The sequence below is a fragment of the Melospiza melodia genome, chromosome 3 (genome assembly GCF_035770615.1).
Source record: "Melospiza melodia melodia isolate bMelMel2 chromosome 3, bMelMel2.pri, whole genome shotgun sequence".
NCBI classification, from domain to species: Eukaryota; Metazoa; Chordata; class Aves; order Passeriformes; family Passerellidae; genus Melospiza; species Melospiza melodia.
Genome location: NC_086196.1, coordinates 100,450,193 through 100,468,942, shown reverse-complemented (window position 1 = coordinate 100,468,942; position 18,750 = coordinate 100,450,193). Strand labels below are relative to the sequence as shown.

General features: G+C 40.2%; 1 long non-coding RNA gene across 1 annotated transcript in view; it reads right to left on the bottom strand.

Moving 5' to 3' along the window:
- The window catches only part of LOC134416796 (uncharacterized), a 96,233-nt gene that overhangs the window by 57,235 nt on the left and 20,248 nt on the right, over window positions 1-18,750 (bottom strand). Inside the window, exon 2 of the long non-coding RNA XR_010027395.1 lies at window positions 18,168-18,320. This is a non-coding gene — a long non-coding RNA (uncharacterized LOC134416796). The remainder of the gene's footprint in view (window positions 1-18,167; window positions 18,321-18,750) is intronic.

Genomic DNA, 18,750 nt, shown 5'->3' with positions numbered 1-18,750 from the left:
TCATATTGTCTTACATATTGTCTTGCATCAAAACATTGCCTTTCCTTGAAACCCAGACTCAGCAGTCTTTTTTTTTTTTTTTTATATATATATGTACATGCAAATAAAAATAAAAATGCCTGTGAACAGCTTTCAGGCATCAAAATGTCTGTGGTCAAGTGTCATCAAACTTGCATCACCACAAAAGAGCCTTTTGCCTCCTCTCTTCCCCACACTACCAAAATACATTCATTAAAATTGTGTTTCCTTCTCCAGTGTGAGCTCATCCCCTCATGCCACATTCTGACCTTCAGAAAATAGTCTGCTTCTCTGCCCCAACAGCATGCTACATAAAGCCCAGATCTCCATAAAACTGTTTTCTAATTGCTCATCTGTTGCAGACAACTTCTATGAAAAATCCTTTCCTTAGGATTTTTCCTCCTGAGAAGCTGAAAGGCCTCAGGAACAAAACGCAAACATTGATTATCTGCTGCTGTGGAATGCAACAGGTGGATCTGTGATTGGTTCATGTTGAATGTTTGTAATAATTGGCCAATCACAGCCCAGCTGGCTCGGACAGAGAGCCAAGCCACAAACCTTTGTTATCATTCTCTCTTATTCTATTCTTAGCTAGTCTTCTGATGAAATCCTTTCTTCTATTCTTTTAGTATAGTTTTAATGTAATATCTGTCATAAAATAATAAATCAAGCCTTCTGAAACATGGAGTCAGATCCTCGTCTCTTCCCCAGTCCAAGAACCCCTGTGAACACCGTCACACTCATCAATGACCACATTTATCTCTCAGGCAGGCCAGGCTGCAGTGGTTAATATATATAATATATATATAGTATAAATGCTGTCTAGCAGAACAAGGATGGAGGCTCTGTTTATTTCATAGATATAAGGATGGAACTCTACATAAGCTTCAGTAATCTGAAGACATTATTCACACAAGTTTTTACGCCAGTTAACAAAATTCATTAGAATTTTGAGGCTTTGGAATAACAACCCATTGAAACAAAGCAATAAAGAGGATAGCCATTGCTGTCAAAGGGAACTTTACATATGGTTAAAGCAATTACATGATCAAGTAGAAGGTTAACATAAGGCAAAAGTTGAAAAATAACTTTAACTTAATTCCATTCCAGCAAACAAATTCTTAAAAAAGAATAAATTAAAATCTCACATTTTCCAGTAATTCCGAATCAGCAACATTTTTACAGTATATAAATAATTCTAATTATGATCTTAGAAGGTCAGCCTTCCTGCATGTTGGCATTTAGAAAACTGTTAAAATAAATTGTCTACATGCACTGGAAACATAATACAAAGAATGATCTCAAAAGGCAGGAGCAGGAGCAGGAGGCCAATATGAGCAAAGCTCTTATGTAATGTCTGACAAAGCCCAGTGGAAGTGCAGAACTAGAGCTACTAGAGCTAACATTTTCCTGGGGACCACTCTTTTTTTCAAATGAAACATGAATCTAAGTCCGTAAATAGACTCTTCATGTTGGAAGAGTGAATGGAGGACTTGAAACAGATGGATTAAGAGAAGATCATAAAAGAAATTTATCAATGTCATGGGCAATTAATTATAACTCCCCATCTACAGATGGAGGTGGCTGTGTTTGTCAGCCAGGATTCCCAGAATGCCAGGTGGCTGACAAAGAGCCAAGCAACTTCTCTGCCTGTTCACCTACCTATTTGTGACTTATCTATGTTACAAACACGTGGCCTTAACTTATTCCCACTGGGTTAAAGAAAGTAATTGCTGTCAATTCTTGTGTTTATTATTACAGAACTTGTGATATCTGCTGCTATTTTGTAAAACTCCAGGCTTGGAGGTTTTGTGATTACACCTAAAATTAAGGAAGGTCAAATGACTTCTAATCTTAAATATTTCAGAGGATTAAGTGAAAACTATTAACCAAAACATAGATGTAATATTTGTAAATATCAAATTAAAGCTTTTTGTATTTTGGGGTGTCATGGTTGGAAGGACAGGTGTCTGCAAAGAAAAGCAGGAACCTCCCTTGGAATGGAAAATATAACCCCCTTCCCTCCAAATTATTATAACTTTGAAATTAGGAAAACTTCTTTTGTCTCTCCTAAGCACCCAGCTGCTATTGTCTCTCAGCAATAAAAAATAGGAGAAAATTCTCTAGGAGAAAGAAACCAAAGGAGAACTCCTAAACCCCAACATGGAGATATGATCAAGTGTGCAACATTTTCATATAAATCTTACCAAATGTACAACACTCTGTTTGCAGACCACCTGTAGCTTTGAATATACAAATTTAGAAAGAATTCCAATCTTTTAGTATCTTTGTTATCATGCACAACATGAAATATTGAATTACATGCACAGATCTGCTCCCTAAAAATATTATCTAGGAAAACTTACTCACTTTTAAGGTGTATTAAAAAAAAAATCCCTCACAACAGGAGAGGGCATTTTTCATTATGTGAATATCTGGTTCTCTTAGCGTATAAAACATTAGTGTCTGCTGCTGGGAACCAGGACATTGGCATTTCACCTTAAGTGATACAGAGTTTCTCTCACTCTTTTAAGTGCTACCTGTGTGCAAAAAAAAAAAATAATAAAAACCATTAAGTAAAATGTTTGCTGAACTCCATGTGGGCACCTACTTGAGCTAAGTAAAGGGATACACATTGGTAAGATCAAGGTTCCACTAAACTGATTGCCATTAGGAAACTAGAATAACTTGAAATATAATCCATCAAGTGGAAGCATAATGATAACTGGAGTGCTACCCTGGTCATTCAAGTCTCAATTTAATTAGTAGATAAGGTCATTCACTGACAGTACTTTATATCTGAATTTGATTAGAGGAAAAGGAAAAAGAAAACTCTGCTCAAGAGCTTCATGTTAGAAGAGTCCTCTCTTTCTAAGAGAGGATATAACAATACACTTTAATTTCAGGTGCCAATAACTTCCAAAAATGTTTAGGTCCTTCAACTAATCTGTTAAAAATGTAATCAGCATGACACAGAAGCCTAAGAGCAAAAGGAACTCAACCAAGTGTAGTGCCACAATGATAAGAACTCACATGGAAAGATTTCAGAAACAAGATTTTGCAACTCTATTGAAAAATTAGCATCTTTCCACTCAAACTCTCCTGTTTGTTACATCTTTGGTGTATCTCAGCTGGTCAGCTCTGATCTGACATCCAAAGATCTCCAATCATCCTACAGCTAATGTCCAGTGCTTACTGATAAGCACTTTGAAATTCTACCCCAATTTCAAGCTCACCTGCCCGTGCTGCTGATGAATTGTGGTCCCTTGGCAGACCAGAGGAATGGGATGATGGGGGCACCCGAGGAGCTTCAACAAATTTGCAGATCTAAGCCCAGGCCACCTGGGTAGTTGGCTCAGCAGAACTGTTCCAGAAGCACGAAAGTCAGCCCAGGCTCTCATCTATCGGGTTTACTGGTGGGAGAACACCAAACCAGCCCTACTTAAGGAATGAAGTATGTGCCTGGGATGGTTTGAGTCTGACCCCAAGGCCAGGCTCAAAGGCACTTCTTCATAGCAGTACAAAACTAACTGCTAACACTATAAAGCTACCTGCAAACACCAAAATTAAGCATACAGTATGGAATAAGATACTAAGGAGACCAACACAGGCTGTGTAGGACCATTCTAATTTTTCTGGCAAGGTAAAAAGTATCAAAAATTGTTGCTACAACCTGCTGAACCTCACATTGCACAAGTCTGAGCCCCAGATGAGTGGCAGGGAAGCATAAATCTGACAGATTGCCTTGTTAAAGAGATGCAGAATGGCTGAGGCGGATCCATTCTGTCCACCAAAAAAAGCATACAAGGCTTTGTCTATGCCTGATAACTCACTGAATGAATAGCACCTTGACAGCTGAATCCCTCCAAAATAACTTTCAAGTCTCAGGGGTGGCCCTGGCACCCTATGGGGGCCCCTGTCCATCCTCCAACCTCCCAAAACCAGCAGGTTCCCAAACACTTTCCAATCATAACAGATAAGAGAGACCAGACTTTAACGTGAATGGACATTGAAGGAACAAATATGACAGCAAAAAAAACATTTGCCTACTCACCAGGGTTTTTTAAAATATATAAGTGAGAGGGTCCTTGGGAGTAACCGCAGAGTCAATTCTTGTGCCTAAAAAAGCTGTGGATGTTACAGATTCTGTCCTGCTTCCTCCTCCAAATCCTTCCTACCTCAAGGCCTGATCTGCACCAGTGGGAATAACTACAAGTGCTGTAAGTGTACAAGTGCAGCCCTGCCTTAAACTAACAAGGCAGTTCTAGAGAACTGGATGTCCCTCAGCTTCAGACAGTAATTTGTATGCTATTGTGTAAAGGGGTCAACTTTAGGCAAGTATTAGATTATTTATAACTTCAAGTAAGTTACTTTGCAAGCTCATTTGCCAGACTTCCATATGAGGCAGCATTTGATAGAAATATGGAAAATGGCCTGAACTTTAAATGACGAACAGACGAGAAGGTCTAATAAAAATCAAAGACTTTTGAAGGCCATGTGTTTTCACAGGAAATATAAATGGGATATTTAATTGTTACTGACTTCAGCTCATGGTAACATTTTGGGTGATCTCAATTAGTGGGGTTACAAAAAACAGTAAAGAAAGGAATTTGATTATGGCTAGCCCTGGAAAAAGGGATCTGGCAATCCTTACTTTTCTTAAATCGGGGAGTAATCTCTTTTGTAATATAACTATCCAGTTGACATATTTTGCAGTCACTGGACATAGTAGGAACTTCTTAATGCCAAAGATGTTAAGTACTGTCCTATTATATTTTAATCAGTTTTGGGTTTTGATCTCTAGTGATTTGGACAGGTCTGAGTGCAGAGGTAGCTCAGGGCTCTGAAGAAACAGGTTTAACTGGCATTTCCCATAGAGACTTGTTACTCAACTGTGTACTACTTCGCTTTTCTGAAATGTAATCCTCAACTGCACCAGTGGGGATATATCCTTTCGGAGGGGTGAGGTGAGGATAAATATAGCGAAGGACAGAAGGTACTCATGTAGTATGTTGGGCACTAAGACTACCTAGAAGTTATTTATTTCCCATCTGGCATCTGCCCATGTAGGAGTAACCAAAGTTCACTGCTTCTCATTCAGAGCTTCCCTCAAATCATCAAATTGTTTTAAACTGGGAGTTTAAAGCATTTCCACCAACAAAAATTACATATGATTTTCTGGCTCAAGATGGATGGGCCTGATTGTTTATTGCAGTTACAAAATCCTTTGGGCAGAAACAGTTTCTAAATAAAACATCTTATTCAAACAGCTTACACACAAATGCACAACCAAAATATTTTTTTGCCTGTGCCAGGAAAGCCTTTTGTATCAGATTTAACATATTTACCAGATATACATTAAGAAGCACTTTTTCTTGGTTCACAATGAACAAGAAAACTGTATATTATTGGTCAATTTTAATACCATCATTTTCTAAGAAAGCTGTAGTACCTGCACCGAGAATCTGATATGTTTACAGATTCTGTAAAGTCTGAGCTTCTTCTGTCTACTGTTCATGAACCTGTGAATATTTATCATGTCTAAAATAGTATTTATCATATCAAGGCACTGAAATCCAACAGAATCTATGACAGAATAAAACTGGTTTAGTTGGCTAAAAGAGCTAACAAAACAACAACAAAAAATCACCCAAAAATAGCAAAAAGAAACATTGGCCTCTTTTGAGGGAAGGAAAGTTCTTACAGTGAGTTTGAACATGAATGGCCTAATTTTTCCTCATCATTGTTCAACTATCCTCTTCCCAAGAGTGGCATCATTTAGTCCTTGTCTTGGGCATAAGGATTAAAAACCAGTGAGGAACAGTGAGATAAAGCACCTCCACTCTGAGCAGGAGCAAGGCTTTCACCCTTTTTTACTTGGCCAAAGCAACCTCCTGCTGATGCCACAGAAAGATTAATATATCCTTCTAGACCTACACTGTGTCTTCCCAAGAAACTGACAGAACAGTTTTATCCTTGATGCTGTCATTTTGGTGGCAGTGTCCTTGCATTTGCTCCTGTGGCTGTGCCTTTACACTTGAGGCTCCTCCCCAGTCTCACATAAGAAGGCTGTTGCTCATTTGCAGCTGTCAGATGGCAACCCCCTACCATTTGGTAACTCAACTGGCACAAGTTCAAATGTAAAAGGCACAGAGATACACTGCCATCTTCATTTCCAGACAGGCTGGAGATTTAGGGAAGGGAGGAAATAGAAATTTCTCAAGTCACACTCAGATTGTCTCCCTTTTCTACCCTTAAGTCACTCCTTACATCATAGCTATGGCAAGGTTCAAAAGAATATGGGGTATATTCACTGTTGTGCAAATCCAGCACTTATTCACAATTCAAAAAAAAAAAATGTTCCTTCCTCCTAATTCTTCCACAGATATAGCAGTCAAAAAGAATTGGAGAACCTTAAAAAATAACTCCAAAAAGGCCCCGAAACAACATTCTTTCTCCTCTCACAGAGTGGAGTATTTACCGCCTACAGAAAGTGTACAAAGAACTGAGGAGAAATCCAGAAGCAATGGAAGTGCCCTTGGGAATACAGTGTCTATTGGGAACACAGGAGTTAGACTTGCTATTCATGCAGCTAATGCTTCATCACAGCAGATCCTTTTCTTTTTTTGTTTGAATCTGAAAGCTAGGAGGTAGAATATCAGAACACCATGCTTTGGTGTTTTGAACTTATTTTTCTCACTAGGTTGTATGCTCCAGGATATAGTTCGATCCCCTAGAGATTTATCGTCTTTTGTACAACAATCAAAGGCCTTGAAAGGTGTATAAGTATTAGTTTTGAAAACACATATGGCTTAGAACAGAGAGAAATAGGCTGATCAAACAGCAGGGGCCAGGGGCAATGTACAAGAGTTAATAATACAAAATAATTCTGAGCAGCAGCCAGCTTTCACAAAGCAAATATCTCAATGTGAATGCCATATTGTCAATCAGATTCAGTAATTTTCAGATGTAATGGGAAGTGGAATACAATATCTACATCTGATATATGAACACAACTGTGAAGAATCAATACCAGCTGGCTGCAAAGCATTTGGTCATTTAGCTAGCAAAACCAGGATGTTCAGACAATAAAAAACAGTCCAGACAATATGGGAACCTCAGATTTTTCAACATATCATTTGTAGGGCAATCTTTAAAAGAGGAGACAAGGTTTCAGCAATGCTTTATCAATAAATCTGAATGTAGGCAATGACCTCAATAAGGGTCAAGGGTCGAGGTGGAATCTGTGTTCCTTCAGGAAAGGTTTATGCCTTCATATGTGTTACATTAGGGTCCAAATTCAGAGCTGCATATGAGCTGTCTAGTACCAGGTCTGGGTTTGGCCCTGCATTTTCTCATTATGCTTGTCACAAGATATCAGAAATTATCACGCCACACAGCACTATGAATGCTAATAAAACAAACCAGTGATTGATGACGAACTTTATCCTGAAGCATCAGCTGTCTTTACTTCTGTTTCATAGATACAGCAGCATTAATTGTTTCCATACTTAAATCTGTTTTGCCAGAAATTAGCATCACTGCTATTTACTGAAATTTTATTTCCATGCCAAAGCTTTCTTCTCCCTTCTTTTTCTTCTTTCTTCTGAAGTCCTGGTCACATTATTTACCTTCACTTGTGTGTTGGTTTAACACAAACTGTTTTTTTTAGTGGGGGGCCACAGGGGCAGCTTCTGTGAGAAGCTGCTGGAAGCACACCATGTCCAACAGAGCCCATCCCTGATAGCTCTGAAGCTGGACTTGCAGCTGATCCAATTAGAGAGGTTGATAATGCCTCTGTGATGACATATTTAAGAAGGAAATCAGAACAATGTGCATGGAGTATTTTTCCCAGGAGTGGCAAAGCGCTGCTGCTGCCAGGGGCCATCCCTGGCAAGACGCGCCACAATGCACGGCCACAGCCACCACCATCTCAGCGCGGCCCACAGCGAGCCTTGCCTGCCTGGCCACCCCCAGCCAGCTGCGCTGTGGGTGAAAAGGGCAGGAGTGGTGGCTTCCCCTTCCCAGCACCCTGCATGAGGAGAGGCATTAAATAGCACCAGCACCATGGCGGCCGCCACTGCCCGTGCCGTGGTGCTGGAGTCACCTGACTGGCAGGGGAAGAATGACGAGCAATTCCCCGACAAGGAACCTAGATGAGATCAACTTCTCGGCGGTGCAGGATCTTGCAAGAATCTTTGAATCAGTGGAACTTGTTGAAGATGGCTCATACAAGCAGCAGTTTTTTCTGGTCAGAGAAGAGGAGGAAGTGAGGACCTGTAAGGGAAAACAACATGGCTGCACCGAGGCTGGTGGAACAGAAAGAGAGGGAGGAGGTGCTTCAAGCGTTGGAGCCAAGATTCCTCTGGAAGCCGTGGTGAGGACTATGCTGAAACAAACTGTCCCCTTGTGCATGCAAGTCCATGGCGGATGCAAAAATCCATTCACACCCATGGAAAAAGTGTTCTCACCAGAGCACATGGATGTTAGAGAAAGCTGCAATCTAGTGGGAGACCTGAACGGAGAGGACTCCTGCTTCCAGAGATAGACAGGGCCCTTGCTTCCCAACTAGAGCAGCCTATCTTTAGAGGACTGCACCCTGTAGAAAAGTGACCCGTACCACAACAGTTTTGGGTAGACTGTTTGCCCATGGCATAGCAAAGACTCCTCTCCTAGAGCGAACAGAAAAAGATCTCCAGTGGCAAACTGACCAAGACCCCCGTGCCTGTCTCTCTGCACTTTCAGTGGGAAAGAAGGAGGGGCTGAGGGGAAAAAAGGTGTTTTAAAGGCTTCTTTTACCTCTCATTATCCGCCTCTAACTCTGTCAATAATAAATTTACTTTATACCTTTAAATTTAAACCAGTTTTGCCCTTAGAATTTTTTCTCCCAGTCCTTGTTTCAACTCATGAGCCCTTCATTAATTTTCTTTCCCTCTCCTTTGCCCAACTGTAGCAGGAAAGGGTAAGTGAATGACATTTGTGGATACCTGGCATTTGGCCAGTATCAAACCATGACAACCTGAAAAGCTGGATAAAAGAAATTTCATGTCATACTGCCTTCCCCAAGCCTTCCCACTTGCAAATTAGGCAGCACTCTTGGTGCTTTGAGAGCTAACAAGCTCTTGAAAACCTGGGAGTAGGTTTGGGTTTCTAATGAAGTGTAAATCTAGGGGATGAAGGAATTGTGTCATCAAGTAGGAGAATTTTCTACAGTGAGAAAGGAGCAGCCAGCACTACATTTTTCCTGCCTGGAATTTAAGCTGCCCTTAAGATCTGATGTGCAACTGACACCCAAGAACACATCTGGACCTTGGTTCTCAAAAAAGTCTTTAGGGACAAAGGGCAAAAATAACCACAATGGGCAGAATGCCAACTGGCTGAATTTAGGAAGGAATGTCTGAGTAACACAGGACATGCTAATACCAAGCCAAGTACTGACTTACAGTGAACTGGTTTAGCTCTAGGAAAACTCATTCAGAAGGCAAATTATACAAGCTGAGGATCTGACGAGTATAATTTTCTAGGCATTTTTGTTGGTTTTGTTGAGAAAATAATGTTTACTCATTACGTCACATTCTACTCACACAAGGTCTTAAAGGGACCTCATGTTCCCAGAAAAATACCAAATTTAGTATTTATTTATATAATAAATATGTTTGTGGTCCAACAGCATCAAGAAAGATTGCACAGCAGCTCTGTAAGATGACCTCTCAAAGAGTGGAATTCTGCAGTGCTGTCCTGTTCCACAGTCAGTACCCTCTGTGAGGATCCTCACTCACAATGTAGTAAGAAAGAAGAAAACCTCAGACATGCAGCAATACCTTTCAGATAAAGGATGAACTCAAGTCTTCCAACCTTATAATGGCTCATATTTTTTATTTGGTTTGTTTGCAATTACAAGAGAAGAGATTAATGACCATGTCTACTCTTATGGTTGCTACTATTTTGCCTGCACTTATTACTTTGTCAGCATCACAAAGTATTGAAGATTAGTCCTTCTAAGCAAAGCTTACACACCTTTATACCTCCTCATGTAAACCAGTACACACTCCAAGAAGTTTGCAGCATCTCAACTTCTCTTCTTCTTAACTTTTTCTTGACTTTCACACTGTCATATACAGACAAACTGAGAGCAAGCAGCAGTCAGACCACCTGTGTTCGCAAAAATCCTAGAGGGAAAAATTGAGTTAACTCAGCTGCCTACCCCTAGTTCAAAAAGTCTGAATACAAGCTAAATACAGTCCCTTTTACTTGATTTTCATCATATACATCCTGAGCTGTGCCAGCTTTCCCAGTGCACTGGAGCCAATGGACAGACAAATCCTGGGCTGTATCCCATCCCATTGACTCCAATGGGCCTCCACACAATCTGTCCCCTGAAACACATCTGACTACAATTTTTATTTTTAGTCATGCCTGACAAATCCTGAACTGCTGATATCAGAATTTAAAGAAATACATGAAAAACAGTCTTTTTCCTTTTAAAACACTGTTCTCCAGGGTCTCCTAGAGATAATAATTACTGCTCTGCTCAGCTAGTGCTCTCATTATATCGCTCAATAAAATGGATCATTTTAAACTCTCAGGAGCATGGGAAGTGCCACTGCTTCCTTGTGTGAAAGTATGAATCTGTCAGTTTTGTTTAGCAAATATAATATTTCATGTCTTTGCTCTTGGCATTCGGGACTAGTACTGCACCAACAGCAAGGAGGCAAAGTAGACCCTACACATTCAGACTACTTTTAAAATAAATTAAGCATGTAAAAAAATCCCCCAGGTAAAAAGCAAACCTAAAATAAAAGATTTCCCCAGGAACATGCAAAATACAAAAGTCATAGCCAAAACTACTTTAAACATTCTGATTCTCTGTTACACTGTCAGAAATTGTACCTCACCACTGAATTAGTGGTTCACATAATTTCCACTGCAGTTGCCAGAAGATATGGCTGTATCTGACTCTTTTTAACTTGTTAGGGTAATAGCCCACACCCCACAGGAAAGTGGGGGCAGTAAAACAGCCTCAACACCCCCTACTTCCAGCAGCACTCATTATTTACTCCCCAGTTTTAATGGCTTTACGGTATGACATGTAAAAAAGCCTTCTTAATGGCCCAGACTTAAAAAGTATCAATGATCTCCCAAGCCCATTGACTAGCAGTGGGGTTGAAAAAGCCATAGATCTGCAGGGATGATTCTGTGCCAGGATCAAAATCTTTGCCTGGTGCTCAGTAACACTTGAAATACTATGCTGATTTTCTTTTTCTTTTTTCAATCTAAAGCCTTAAGAACTCCGGTCCTCACAGGGAATATGCCATTCCTAAATCAAAGAATCCAGCAGACAACTCACCTCTCCAGGTGTCAAAAGAAGTCACAGTGCCCAGAGCTGGGCACTGGCATCATATGTTACTCACTATCATGGTACTTTCCCCTAGGAGTATGTATGGAACATGTCTGAGAGTACAGACTAGTCTCAGTCTCCATGATGTTGGAAGGTGAACTGGCTCCCTATGTTCTAAAAAGCTCTTGACTGACTGACAGAACCTTGTCTCTCCAATAGATATATTGCTTTGGTTACTGTTTTAAACTACATAATTTGTAGTTCATGGCCTGGCAGAAAAATCTGAGTAGGTAAAAAAAAATTCTGAACATGAAGGAAAAAAAACCAATTTGAAATAATGAAATGTGGAAGCAGCATCTATCATTCTCCTTCAAATCTTCAAGTTCCCATTCAGAGAAGAAATGTTTCCAGCATTCTGAAAAAGTCTTGGGCTCATAACTCTTCGGATTCCCTGCATCTTCATTAATATTCAGTAAGCATATGCAGAAACCTTTCTCCCCTACACTATTCCTTCTCATGCTCTCCTTTAAGTTCCCACTGACAGCCTAGTATAACTCCACTCCTCAAGACTCAGCTGACACCCAGGCCAAGTATTTGGTTTGCCCAAAAGAGATTCAACAGAGGCTCATAAGGATTCTTATGAGCCTTATGACCACAGTTCCACTTGTCCACTTGTGTGCCTTATGACCACAGTCCCACTCTTCTGAGGCTACAAAAAGAATCCTCAGGAAAACAGGGAATAAAAGTATTGAAAGAACTGAAAACCCCCTCACTTCCTTGAGGACTCCTCTTCATCTGGTCAGACTTCAGGCATACAATTCAGTCTCAACAAAATGAAACGTGGGGGGGAAAAAACAAGAAGCAGAAAACAGAGGAGAACAATGGATACCAGATACTTTACAGATCTTTCCCACTATTCACTCATATTTATTCAAAACTGGTGTGCAACACCTGAATGTAATTCTTCAGCCTGAGGATGATATAAGCAGCACATTTTTATGCCTGATCCTACCCAGCTGGGCTGGCTCCCTGACAACAGAAGCATTTCATCTTAGTGTATAACCCTACCACATCTGCAAAGACAAAGGAGCTGCCATAAAGGGGTTCCCAACCATAACAGGAGGGGAGCTGGGGGTTGAAGAAGAGAGGCAAAACAATAAAAGCAGATATGCTGTACTCATGCTTGATATGAACACATATGCACACACAAAAAAAAAAAAATCCATCAAGACAACGATGTGCTTCTCAGACAGGGAGTCTTGCTGCTAACATTACACAGCCTGAAGTGGTACCTGCTTAAAAGGTAGCCTAGCAACAGAGCTCAGAGGGGCTGAATTTGGACTGCCTGCAAAAGCATGGATCTGGCAAGCAAGCTTGGGCTCTGTGTCATGAGTCGCATTTTCAAGATTAGTGGGACCAAAAATAGGCTTGGAATCACACTACACTTCATGGAAGAGTCCTACCGATCTGCAGAGCAAAAAGGTCATACAAGCAGACTTTAAGTCCTTAAATGGGAGAGAGTTGGAGAAAAAGGTTCTGATACTTTTTGTTTATTCTTTTTGTTGTCAGGAAGAGAAAAGTTTTTCACTCTGATGTTTGTTTTGCAGCACTGAAATAAAGTGTATCCCATTTACACTGCCTGGGCAATTACCACAAAAGCTGAGGCTTTGTTTTGGTAGTTTGTAAACTTCCATCTTATTTTCAAATTATTTTCAATTTAGCACATGGCAAATAATAATTAGTAATAAGTCTCATTAATTTAATAATTAATCACAGATTTTTTTTCTTTATTTAAACAAAATAAAAATTAAAAATTGCTATTGTCCCATCTTGCTTTTTTTAGGCTGAGAATCCAAGTCCCAGAGGTCATCTAGTGAGCTCCTAGGAACCTGCTGGGGTACAAATGAGCAACTTGAAATATTAGAAAAGGTAAATAGCCCAATGTTTAGAAATGAGCAGATGTTCTTGGACATCCAAATCCCCCACTGACTTTGGAAGGAAAAAAGGCAGTAGATGAAAGGTTGCATTAGCACAGACTTTCTAAATCTTCATGTGACAGGGTCTCTGGGGTTCACTGAAGTTAATGAGAGCACTGGGTGCACAGAAAAAAGCAAGACACATCCCTCTGCAGCTGTGGGAGACTGTGGCCCACTCACCAAAGTTTCCTGTGTTCATGTGTTTATAGAATAGAGCTTAGGTTAGTTCAGGAGAGAGTTCCTTGTTTCCTCCTCCTCCTGCCCCTCTCCCTAACCAGAAGTAACAGTGTTATAACATTATTATCCTGTCAGCACTGCAGGGAGAAATATAAGTAAAATTCAGGGTGAAATGATAGTCAAAAACAGATCCAATGGAGTACTTCTGAGGTTCAATAGCCCATCTCAGGAAAACAGAAATCTTAACATCCGGACTGTGGTTTCATTTTAAATGGTCATGGGCAAATGATTACCAACAACTCTTTGAGGTCCTGTTGTATGCTATTGGTAATTCCTACTACAAGCCATAGGAGGTACCTGCAGCCAAAAGATGGGGTGTAACCTTTGGGGCTGACAAATCCCATCCCAGACTGGAAGGACCTGGCTGCGTAGGTTTCACTGTGCCAGTGTCCTTCATTTTTTCAATGTCCCTGAGAAAGGCATACCCAGACTGGAGTTGCAATGTTCAAACCACTGGCTTATAGATTTTCCCTGGCAAGTCTCCCAGAAAAGACAAGCCACCTGAGCTTTCATACAGACAGGGAAGCCAAGGAAGGATGCACAAAAGGGAATGTATCAAGCAAAAGAATCAGAGGAAGGAGACTGCTTATACGAAACACCATTAAACATTGACAATAAAAAGAAGATTCCTTTTCACTGAAAGGCTTTTGCCTCAGTTTACCATACTGGACAAATCAGAGGTATAGCATTTATAGAGCAAAATTCAAAAGCAGGACACCTCTCCCTTTCCTGCAGCCTACTGAAGAGTTATAACTGCAAAATAAACTACGACTCTCTCTGCTCACCACATGCTACAACCAAAAGCATGACAGACATTATAGATCTCCTCCAATGCTACAAAGGCAATCTACAGCTTTTCCTTCAATGGGTAAACTCAAAAATACACAGTCATTTCAGGAAAGGTTATTATGTATCTGTAGACCATTTTCTTTGACTTTTTTTCTCCTCCATCCAAAGACAGGTAAATGGGAAAAGTAAAGATTTTACAATATCCATCCTGCTTTACCCTTTGTCTTTTCACCCTGGAAATTCTCCAGACTCTGCTTTTGGCCTACTGAAGTTTCTTCTGTCAGTCCATGGGGGACCAAGATCTGCCCTCAAGTCTCTAGTAAGTATGAGAAGAGCTTCCAAAAATACTGTGTGACATACTGATGAAAAGTACAGGTTTGTTATGTGGTAAACAGCAATCTTTGAAGAGTTCCGGCCAAACATGCAGGACTTGGAGGACAGCTATACTGCTTATGGTGTGGCCACGAGAGCAGCATTATGTTCTTGCTCAGCAATGGTTTCTCCTGGCACGTAGATGGACCTGTGCTGGGGCTGGCGAGGAAGTAATTGAATTCTGAGTTCATATTCATTCAGCTCTCTGGGACTGAACAGTAATAGTTTTAAGCCTGAAGGTGGTTCACATAGCACTGTGGTTGTGTCAGCCCTTCTAAACCGTTGATTATCTTGACAGACCCATTAATCCTCAGCAAGTCTCACACTGGAAATCATCCTGTTTCCTCTCTGTAAAATAAAATGGTCCCATTTTAAGGGAAAGAGCGTTGTTGTGCAACTCTGCAGTTAAACATGATGACATCAGCAGAAGAGCTGTGTGGATTGACTGACAGAGTGTGGTTGGAAACAAGAAAGGGATCCAGGACGGCCGGCTGGGCTACTGGTTAGCAGGAGTGAGATGATAGGGTCAGCTGACCTTCTGAAAAGGAGACATTTGGTTGGACAATGTGAAAAAGCTGAACCTAAGAGGTCTTTGAAGCAGTTCCTATTTGAGCTAAGAACCACACTGGCATCAGTGTTCTACTCATTATAACTGGGACCAAGTTTCAGTGCAAAGTTTAAAATTGGCAAGACCTAAACCAAAAATGCAGTATCTATACTGGTGATAAAATAATTGGAGAACATTAGTCATGTACATGCAGAAGGCTCAACTTTTTCATTGTAGACAACTGCATTATACCTGCTTTGAACATAAGCCCCCCCAAAATTAGCAGTAAGCTCTCAATTGCTCTCAACAAGCAAGAGGACTGATTCTAGGAAAAGAGCTTGAATATTCTCTGCCCAAAAGCATATTTCTGCCAGCTGCAACATTTCTTCTCTCTTTTGTCTCAAGGAATAGGCAGTGCAGATGTCCCTCATCCTTTGTCTGGAACAAAGGCAAGTTGTTGCACTTTACAGTAATGCCAAGCTGCAATTTGATCTCATCTTCAGCAATCTCCTTTGGCTTATCTGCTTTTCAGAACTGTCCTACAATCCATGAAGCAAGCCTATGATAAGGAGGCACACAGAGGCACAGCTACCAACAATGGTCACTATTTTTGTGAGCAGCTGTCACAACCCAGTGATCTTGTGCAACGTAAAGTTTACGTTAGCAACAAGGGAGGAGGAAAAGTAATTTTCTCTAGTAGAAACCAGAAAAAAATAATAGAAATTAGTTTATTCCCAGAAAGAAAGTGTTTTGACTTTGCAAGGTGTCTATCAACCCTGTTGGAAAAGAGTTGGTCTCTACCCTACACAGACTTCCCTGTTGCAATCAACACAATTATTTCTCTGGTGTTAATACAGTGACATTCTGCTTTGCTGAAATGTCCCTGGCTGCCTTTCAAGCTCTTGAAAAGACAGCAAAGATTTTGTTTTGATTTATAACTATTTTTCAGCACTTCCATGTTGGAGTGCCCTTATAAAAGTGCCCACAGAGTCTTTTGACAGGGCTGTGTGACAGAGGCACTTAAAGGAAGGAACTAATATTAAAAGCTGACACTCAAGTAGGGACTTCTAGCCTTTAAAAAAGTTACTTCTTTTTAGCCCGCTGAATTTTCCTGAAACTTCCAACTTACTATTTTTTAGTGTATGAAAAGGCTGTCTTAACCTCAAATTTGAATTAATAGGTCACCAAGGAATCTAATACTATGGTAAAGCAATGCAAATATCACTACACATGTAGAACTAAAAGAAGTTAAATGAATTCTTGATAGTATGTGTTCATAAAATGGTCAAGCTTGCAAGATTCCCTTAAACCAGTAAAATATCACTTTTTTTAAACAAAAAAGCAAGCTGTTCTTCAGGGCCCATCATTTCAAGATTAAACAAATCCCTTCCTCCCATGTCCCTTCCATTTTAGAAGTTCTATTGAAATCAGGTATTGAAAACTTGCAGTTACACACTACAGATATGAAATTGATGTCCCATATGGCTGACAAAAATGTAACCATGAACAGTCCATCACTCCAAAAATTTACTTCTTTTGTTTTACCAACAAATGTCAGACACCTGCATAGGATGATCCTATTCCTGCCAAATCCCGCAAGGTTTCCACAAAACATTATCATTGAGATTCCAGAAAACTGTTCACAATAAATAACTCAAAGTTGACGTGATAACACAGAAAATATGGCAGGTGATTAAAGTAAGCCAGATCTTTTGATGCAACAATGAATCAAATTCACTGCAGAGCAGTGTTGGTAAAGGCAAAGACCTTACACAGCAAAGGACACAGTAGAGCTTGCAGTGCCTAATGAATAGGGAAAGGCAGGAATTGATAAAAATCAAAGTTGAAAAACTTGTGAGAAGGAACCAAGGGTGGCAGTTCAAAAGTCTAACCAGCCTCCTGTACTTAAACAAAGAAATGACTGTGGGTAACAGTTGTCTTTGCTAATGGCATTCACAGAGGGTTTTCTGAGATTTGCTTTGCAGAAGAAACTGAGTCAGAGGGACTAAGTAAAGGGCCCAAAGCCAGAGGAAAACTTCACTGCCAGGGCCAAGTTTATCAAAATTTCCCTGCAGACACCTGACTTCCAGTCAGACCTTGAGGCCTCTGTGGTCTGTTAGATCTAAATTATTTCACCCACTGTTATAAAGCAAGGAGGATTGGAGCTGTCTATTTTTTTCAAAGTATGTGTTTGTTTTGAAGCATTTACATTCTTGCAGTAAGAAGGTCTATGAAACCATCACAGAGAAGTGTTTTTTCATGCAGTCTAATATAATTTCTCCATTTTGAAATCAAATATTTTTAAATATGCATGTATGTCTGTCGCAGACATCTTTGCATGTAAAATCCTTCCCTTAGAATTTTTTCCTTCTGAGAAGCTGAGAGGCCTCAGAAACAAAACGTAAACAATGGTTATCTGCTGCTGTGGAATGCAACAGGTGGGTCTGTGATTGGTCTCCTGTGGATGTTTGGAATTAATGGCCAGTCACAGCACAGCTGGCTCTCTCTCTGTCTGAGCCACAGACCTTTGTTATTCATTTCCTTTCTATTCTTAGCTTAGCTAGCCTTCTGAGATGAGACTTTTTCTTCTATTCTTTTAGTGTAGTTTTAATGTAATATATATCTTAAAATAATAAATCAAGCCTTCTGAAATATGGAGTCAAATCCTCGTCTCTTTCCTCATCCTAAGACCTCCGTGACCACTGTCACATATGTCGTCTTTCAGCATCCAAATCCCTGAAAAATGGGACAGAATCAGAGTTTTGGCAGAAGAATCATGTTTTACCTTGCAGCTTAAAAATAGCTTAGAACTGCTGGTACCCTGCAAGGACATCAAAATCTTGCACAATCATTACACCACAGACAACAGGTTCAAGAGGTGTCACCTTACCTATCTTCTGCTTCTCTCCAGGAACTTGCCCTTTTCTTCACCACTCCTCCACCAAAATTCTTCTCCAGACTCATGACACAAGAAGCAAATCAAATACCAGCTTCCCTTCCAAAACAGGTGTAATGAAGCCCTTGAAGACCTGTTACGGCTCAGCTGTAACAGAGGAAAGACAACTTATGGGCTCCAAATGATTAGGTAAAATGTAGGACAAATTCATAGATTTCTGTTTACATAGACTCTGAAATCTATTCACTTTCTCCAGTTAGCTGAGTGGCTTTTTTATGAAGAGGGGATAAAACTCATTATCAAAATACTGAGGACAAATGCAGCTCACTGTATTTCAACGGTTAATTTCTGTTCCATGAAGAATGGGTTTGTCTGGGTTTATAATTTATCATTTTAACACTTCCTGCTAGTAGTATCTGATTTTCTTGAGTTCTCCAGATGCAATGTGGCCTTCCAAATGCAATATGCCATCTTTTCCCAAATGGAGCACAAAGGCATTAACAGCATCAGTCTCAGGATATTAATAATAAGGTTTTTTGGTGATACAATAAAATGACACAAGTTCTTATGGAGGATT